At 37.8% G+C, this 7,741-nt stretch overlaps 1 long non-coding RNA gene across 1 annotated transcript; it reads right to left on the bottom strand.

The window, feature by feature from the left end:
* Positions 1–400: 400 nt before the first annotated feature.
* LOC120458599 lies at positions 401–6,140 on the bottom strand. The gene is made up of 2 exons (XR_005617208.1): positions 6,012–6,140; positions 401–1,371 (listed from the first exon to the last, which is right to left on the bottom strand). It is a non-coding gene; the product is annotated as an uncharacterized LOC120458599 (long non-coding RNA).
* Positions 6,141–7,741: the final 1,601 nt, after the last annotated feature.

Here is a 7,741-nt window from a genome sequence, read left to right on the forward strand (position 1 = left end):
GAAATTTACAAGACCAATACAAAAATGAAAAAATATTAAAACATTTTTCAAAAGTGAGCTTAATCTCAACCTTCTAGCTTTAGTAGTTCCTGAGATCTCAGCGTTCATACGGACGGACAGACAGACGGACGGACATGGCCAGATCGACTCGGCTATTGATCCTGATCAAGAATATATATACTTTACATGGTCGGAAACGCTTCCTTCTGCCTGTTACATACTTTTTAACGAATCTAGTATACCCTTTTACTCTACGATTAACGGGTATAAAAAGCAGCGGCTGAGGACTAAAATAATAAAAGTAGGCAATGGATTTGAAGAGTGTCCCAACAAATAGTTTTTAACGAAATTGTTTATTTGGAGTAGCGTATTATTACCCTTATTGGACAACTTAATCTAATCTGAGTTACTTTGAACGAATTTTTATTGATATCTAAGTTATTTACAAAGATAACATTAGGTGGTTATTAACGGAAATGGAATAATAATATATAGTAAAGAATTGAAAGGATTTATATGTAGCAGGTTAAGTCACGGTTAATCAGGTCTTGAGGGTGGTAATGTTTCAGTCTTCTCGTTCTAGTCCGATGACTTTGGGCTGCGATACTAAGTCGCCTCGCTAGGCTATTGGGATAAGATTCTAGCCTATCATTATATTTTTTTGCTAACTCCTGAATCCTGTCTCCAATTTTTGGCACCTTCAGATCACGTTCAATGTCTCTGGACCCTCATGTACCAAGGAGCGCCTGTGATCTTCCTGAGCGTTTTTGCCTGGAGAACCCGAATTTTATTCAGGTGCGCTTTGACAGCGATCCCGTACACCTGTATGGCATAGAATAGGTCAGTACCTAATATGGTCTTGTAGATTTTAACCTTGTTGGCGATGGAAAGTTTGTTGCGGGCAGCAATCAACCACGGCATTTTAGAAACCTTGGTCGCCGTATTGTTCCTTCCAAATATTAATTTCCTATCTAAGATCACTTCGAGGTATTTGTAAGATGACTTGTGGTTAGGCACTCTTCCTTTAAGTGAGACGTCGCTGCAGCTTTTTGTTCTGTTTGTGAAAGTTACATTTGCACATTTTTTCGCGTTGATGCAGACGTTCCCAATTCTGAAATGCATCCAGGTACTTTTGCAGTGCATCCGATGCCTCGGTAATGCTGTTACTCTTTGTCAGGACTGAGGTGTCATCAGCATGTGTCGCAATCAGCACATCTTTGCGATCTAGTCCAGTGACTGCTGTATGGGTGGCCATATCCGAGGAGAAGATAGAGTATAAAGTGGGGCCAAACACACTTCCTTGAGGTACTCCCGCTTCGATGACTTTAACGAAAGAGGTGCATCCATCGGTCGTCACACAAAAAGTACATCCTAAAAACAAAAAATTGATATAACAAAGAAAATCATGCGTTAATGTAAAATAGTTAAGAAAAGTGAACAACCATGAAGTGAATCGGTCAAGTGGTGTAAACTATATAAAAGCAATGATAATTGCGTGATATTAAAGTCAGTGAAAAATAATTACCTCAACTACAAGAAAATGACGAGAAAATTAAAGACGTTTCCAGGTAAAAATTGAGAGTGATCGAGAGTACAAAATCGAAAGTGATCTAAATGCCCTCTACCCCTCCCGACAGATTCGCCGAAAGCGCTTTCCCCCGACTGAAAATTTAGAGGTAAGTCTGCATAACACCGAACTAAACTCAATCGGAGAAAAAACTGATCCGTAAAAAAAAACAAAGTAAAGTAAATGTAGAGTACAACTAAATGTAAAAATCTATATTTTTCTCTCTATAAAGTAAATAACCACTCAGTTATCAATATACTAGTGGGCCCTATGCAATAAAAAATTCCTAGAATTTGTTATATGAAAGTCATTTTTTTTATTTGAAAATTGTTATTTTCAATCCAAAACATTTGGATATTTTTCGTTTGTCCATTTGGAGCGAATACAAATAAAGAGTTTGGAATGCCAACTCTTGAACAGGCTACGTAGCGCCCATGAGAAAAACACGGCTCTTCCAAATTCAACCCGCATACTTGAAGCGTTTGTCCTTGTGCCTTATTGATGGACATGGCAAATCATAGACGCACTGGGAATTGCAGTCGCTTAAATTCAAACGGCATGTCTGTTGGTATCAACGGAATACGCAGAATGAACACCATTTCTCCTTTCGCTTTTCCAGTCAATATCAATTTTTTTACAACAATTTTTCTTGAATGTGAAAATAGATTTCATTGACATGTACATTTTTTGGTGACAATATTGCTCGTTCTGCCAACCATTCGTGATTTCTGTGATTTTGAATTATATTTGGAAAAACGCTTTCTATTAATTCGCCTTTAGATTGTAGAATTGTACAAAAATTGTTTGGAAAAGTGATCAAGCCATTTGTATTTGGAACTTTGCCACTTCCGATTTCTAATAATTGCTTCGAAAACCGTTCTGCAGATTGATCATTGTGCAATTGAACACGCATGTTTTTGTTCAATGTCAATTTTTGGACATATCGCCATAGGAAATAATACTTTAAGCACGCATTGACCTGATCCGCTAACGTTGCACGTGGAATGACGGGCAATGTTTGTCGGAAATCTCCTGACAAAAATATTAGTGCACCACCAAAAATTTGTTGATTGCGACGTAGATCTTGCATTGTTCTGTTTAATGCTTCCAGAGATTTTTTATGGGTCATTGTACATTCATCCAATAGAATAATTGCTGCTTGGTGCAAAACTGTTGCCATTCCACAATTTCTTGATATGTTGCATGTAGGATTGTCAATCACCTGTACGTTCAAAAATAATATAGTAATTAGCACTAATGTATTTTAAGTAGATCAATTAATGAATACAAACAAACCTGCACACTTAACGGCAATTTTAATGCTGAGTGTGCTGTTTGCCCACCATCCAATAAAGTAGCAGTAATTCCTGACTAAGCAAGTGCCAATGCAATTTTTTGTTGTGGCTGCCAAAATCAATGATACCACAAATGTTTTACCCGTACCTCCCGGCGCATCGAAAAAATACAATCCACCAACATCATTCTGTACTGCTATTATGCCATATAGCATACGTATTTGATGTGGAGAAGAAGAAATCGATGCATTGTTAAGTGTCAAATCCCAATGTGCATCATTTTCCAACAAATGTAAGTGTTCACATGCTTCGCGATATGTCTGACGCAAATGTTGAAATGACCGTGGTCCTACAACGTTTACCAACAACAGTCGCAAATAAATGCACTCTACGTTGTTTGGATGAACTGTGTACAACCTTCCCATAGTATCTTCATATAAAACGCCTGGATGACCATCAACTGGGGCTCCTCTTTTACGTCATTGCCATTTTTTTGCAGTCCAAATGAAATAGTGTGGTACGTCCGAAGATACCAATGTTCCTGCAAATTCATCACTTTCACACAATTCGAAGAATGCAGGTAATGTTGTTGCTGCTGGCTGTGCCGCTCTCTGCTCCACATTTGGATTAATAAAATAAACACGTTGTCCATTTTCCAAATTAACACCCAAATGAACCATAGCAGAATATCGCTCATGCATTGGAAATAAATAAATTCTCCAAAGAGCTTCATTAGTGCTAATGTAACGTCCCATTTGATATTGTGAAATTTCATCATATCTATTGTCACCAGTTACTCCAAAAACAGCCATGTCTTTTCCCTTGTTGACATATTTTCATATATATTTGATTGACTTCACTGAATTACAATATTCAACGTTAATGTGAGCTTCAAATATTTCTGATAATAGCGGTGAATATTGTGAAATTTCATCATATCTATTGTCACCAGTTACTCCAAAAACAGCCATGTCTTTTCCCTTGTTGACATATTTTCATATATATTTGATTGACTTCACTGAATTACAATATTCAACGTTAATGTGAGCTTCAAATATTTCTGATAATAGCGGTGATAACCCAACGATTATCAATGATAGTGTCTTGATTATGAACTCTAATTGTTGTTGTATGGCCAAAATCGTCTGGTGACCGACGTCGATACGATGGGTATCCGTCATTGCCTGTTATTGTTTCAATGCTCTTGGATACCGTTTAGAGCATTTTCCATCGATCATGCATGTCAAATTTAAATTTAGTTCACCGCATGGTCCGTGAATCATGTTTTTCGTAACAACTTGAAATAATTGTGGATCGCTGTTTTGATCTGGAATTTCGGCTGATATAATGCGATCAATCTCATTTGGTGTAACTTTTTGAATCAACCATATCAATATGTGTGCGTGCGGTAGCCCTCGTTTCTGCCATTCAATCGAATACATCCAGCAACACACGTCTCCAAATATTTTAAATTTGACAATCAAATCTATCAATGCCTTTAATTTCTGTCGAAATGCAATTGGTTTTTGTCCAAAAAATAAATTTTTATTTATGTCCGCCCACTGTGGATTGCATGTAAATGTTATAAATAAGTCTGGTCGACCATATTTGCGAACGTATGACATTGCATCTTGCGTGTATTCATGCAAGTGACGCGGACTGCCGACATATGTGGATGGTAATATTGTTAAACGTCCGATATCATTTGCATTACCATCATTCACTATTGCATCTCGCAAATGTATATATTCTTCCGATCGTAATTTTGTTTGATTGAATCGAAGGTAATTCAGACGTTCTATTTCTATTTTTGCGTACATGTCAACAGCGTATTGATTGAAAAGTTTGCCACATCTCAAAATGAAATTGTCTTCTTGTGGGCAAATCATGAATCTGTAGGAATAATAGTTCATCGCACTAACTTTTTTTGAATGTAATGAATGTAATGAATGCATTATCAAAAAATTAAAATATTTTCTTGTGTTAAAGTGAACGCATATTAAATTTATATTATACTCTACCGGTTTGTGGATCTATCATTGGTATAAGGATATTATAGGCGTCATCACCTTTCCAGTACAATAATGGAAATTATAATCCATCATAGCTGCGCTGTAATTGCTCATTTCTTCGATGTAGCACGATGTCGCGAGATTGAAACTGGTCCCCAACAATTACAATAGCCACATCATCGATTGTCGGTGCATTAAATCGTCTTGCATGCTCTCCAATGGGTGTTCTATCGGCTTTTATGATGATTTTGTGGTTATCCGATGGCATACGATCCAGAGCGATTTTGAATAATCGAACTAATTGTTTGAGGCTCAGAAACAATTTGTCGCCTTGCCCTCGAAGCAATTGTACGTCGCCGATCCAATTCGCGATTTTCATTTCCAACGAAATAGATTTGTAAGAATTGATGGTCGGTATCAGGATATGGTAATAATGAGCCAGCGCGGTGGTAAATCTGACCCTGAATCTGTAATATGTGAGACGAAGAAGGAAGAAGAAGAAGGAGGAGAAATAAAAAGGAGGAAGGAAGATGAAGAAGAAGAAGGAAGAAGAACTAATCACTTTGAACGTCGGCATAAAATTGTCTCTTACAATTTTTGTCGCACCAAAAGAAGTCATTTGAAATGATGCATTGTATTCTTGAATATGAGACAAAAAATGTGTCGACTTGATACCATTCCAAAAATCAGCGAACGTAGTGGATCAGGTGGAGATTCAAATGTTGGCAATTTCACTTTACCGTTAGCACAGCACATGCAATCTGTTTCATTTGGAAATTTGGCTGCACCACAATGTGCACATCTCACCGTCATTCCACCAATACAGCCATATGCACTGTAATCAATCGCACTATCGTAATTAAAAGCAGCAAGGAGCGTTTGCTGCAAAACACGAACTCCCACTCGCATTGGCCGATTTCGAGGTGGCTGCCTATCAACAGATCGATTAGGTGAGTTTCGATTTCGTGCATATCGATCTCTTCTATCTGCATTAATTTATGCACGCTCTTCCTCACTTTGCAATGTTCTATTCGACCTTAAAGTATTAGCATTACGTGTACGGCGACTAATATTAGTACGCCTTGGTCGTGGCATTTTATTTGCTGTATGATGAAATATATGATGCAAAATACTTACATGGAATACGATTTCCAAATAAAATATCCAATATCCAAGAAATAAAACTCCGCACTAACAACAACACATACCGTAGAATTCAATAAATCATGTGTTTAGCAAATTTGTCTCATGAATTAAAAAACGAAATGAGCAGAGAAGAATGACATCCTATGTTTTAGAAATGGCACTGCATGTGAAATGGCACTGCACTAAAAAGCGGTTTTCCCGCTTTTCTTTTGACTTTTTCCAGAATCTTGTCCTAACGGAGCCCGAGACCTTTCCAACGAATGCAAATCCGTTGAAATCGGCTCATGCGTTCTGGAGTTATAATCATTGGTGAAACTTGTTCTCAATTTTTATATATATAGATTATGTAATTTTAAAAGCGCTTTAAATTTAATACTGGCTGAGCTGCTATGTACACTACCGAATTCTTTTATGAAATACCTACATTTACCTTTCGCTGATGATTTTATTTTATACTTAATAATTAATATTTCGACTCGCGTCGGGGTAAGACGTATATTCATCGAGCTCTGTACAAAATCAATTTATTTAAATATATATAAATATATATAAATATATATAAATTTATAAATAAAACAAAATAAATTACAAATATCAGCGAAAAGACGCTATTAGCAATGTTAAATTGCTAATCTATAATATTTGTTGTGTGTGGAAACATTAAATTAAAACAAAAGCTAATTTAAATAGACAACAAACAAATCGACAGTTCCAAAATGAGCCAACGCGATTTGCGCGCTCAGCGGCAAAAAGAGCAAGACGAGCGCCGGCTCTCTCTCCAACGAAACAATGCATACTTCACCGTCGTGTCTGACGCCCGCGAGTGGCAAACAATCCATCGGGTCAATGACCTAGCACCTGCAGAAAGCAAACGATCGCGGTCTTGCTCACCAATGCTTACGACTGCACGATGTGAACCCGATCGCATTGAAAGCGTCTCTCTCGCGCTCTCCTCATTGCAAACGGTGTCAAGCTCTGTAGCTACCAGCACAGTAACTTCGATATCTACTGCAACTGCACCTATAGCAACAACAACAACAACATCAACACAGTACCGAGAGATGTGTACATTTCTGCTGAATCAACAACAACCAAAGCAAGTGCACTCTCTCCGACTCTAGAAAACAAAAGCGGACAAGAACCAAAACAAAACACAAAACTTTTTCAAATAGGTCTGGATCGCTACATTCAAATAAAGCGAAAGCTAAGCCCACAACACAAACAGGCTGGCAATCAGCCGAATAATCGCACCAACGTTGACAACTCAACTTCAACGCAACTTCAACGTTGACCACTCAACGGCGAATGTCTTGCAGTCCAAGCAAGCCGCATGGTAACAGAACTAACGACGAAATGGCGCCAAACGGAAAATTGCTGTGTCCGTCACTCTCGCGTTACTGGAAAATGTTTATAACCGTTTGCAGCGCTTGTTTTACATCAAATGTTCGAACCAGAGGCGATTTACAGTCCGAATTGAAAGCGTTCAGTTTTAATAAACGGAAAAATGGTTCCACGGAGCAACAAACAGAAACTTATCCTAAACGGCAAAAGCTGTAATCTGTAGAGTGTCATTTCTGCGGAAAATTGGACACAAAATGATTGCAGACTTAGGAAACAACAAAATCAGTTTGCCAACAACAAAGAACTATTTGACAGACACGATGGTCATCAAAATCAAGTGTAACTTGCCTTGCTACAAGTGCGGTGAACAGGGTCACATA

The sequence above is a fragment of the Drosophila santomea genome, chromosome 2L (genome assembly GCF_016746245.2).
Source record: "Drosophila santomea strain STO CAGO 1482 chromosome 2L, Prin_Dsan_1.1, whole genome shotgun sequence".
Classification (NCBI taxonomy): Eukaryota; Metazoa; Arthropoda; class Insecta; order Diptera; family Drosophilidae; genus Drosophila; species Drosophila santomea.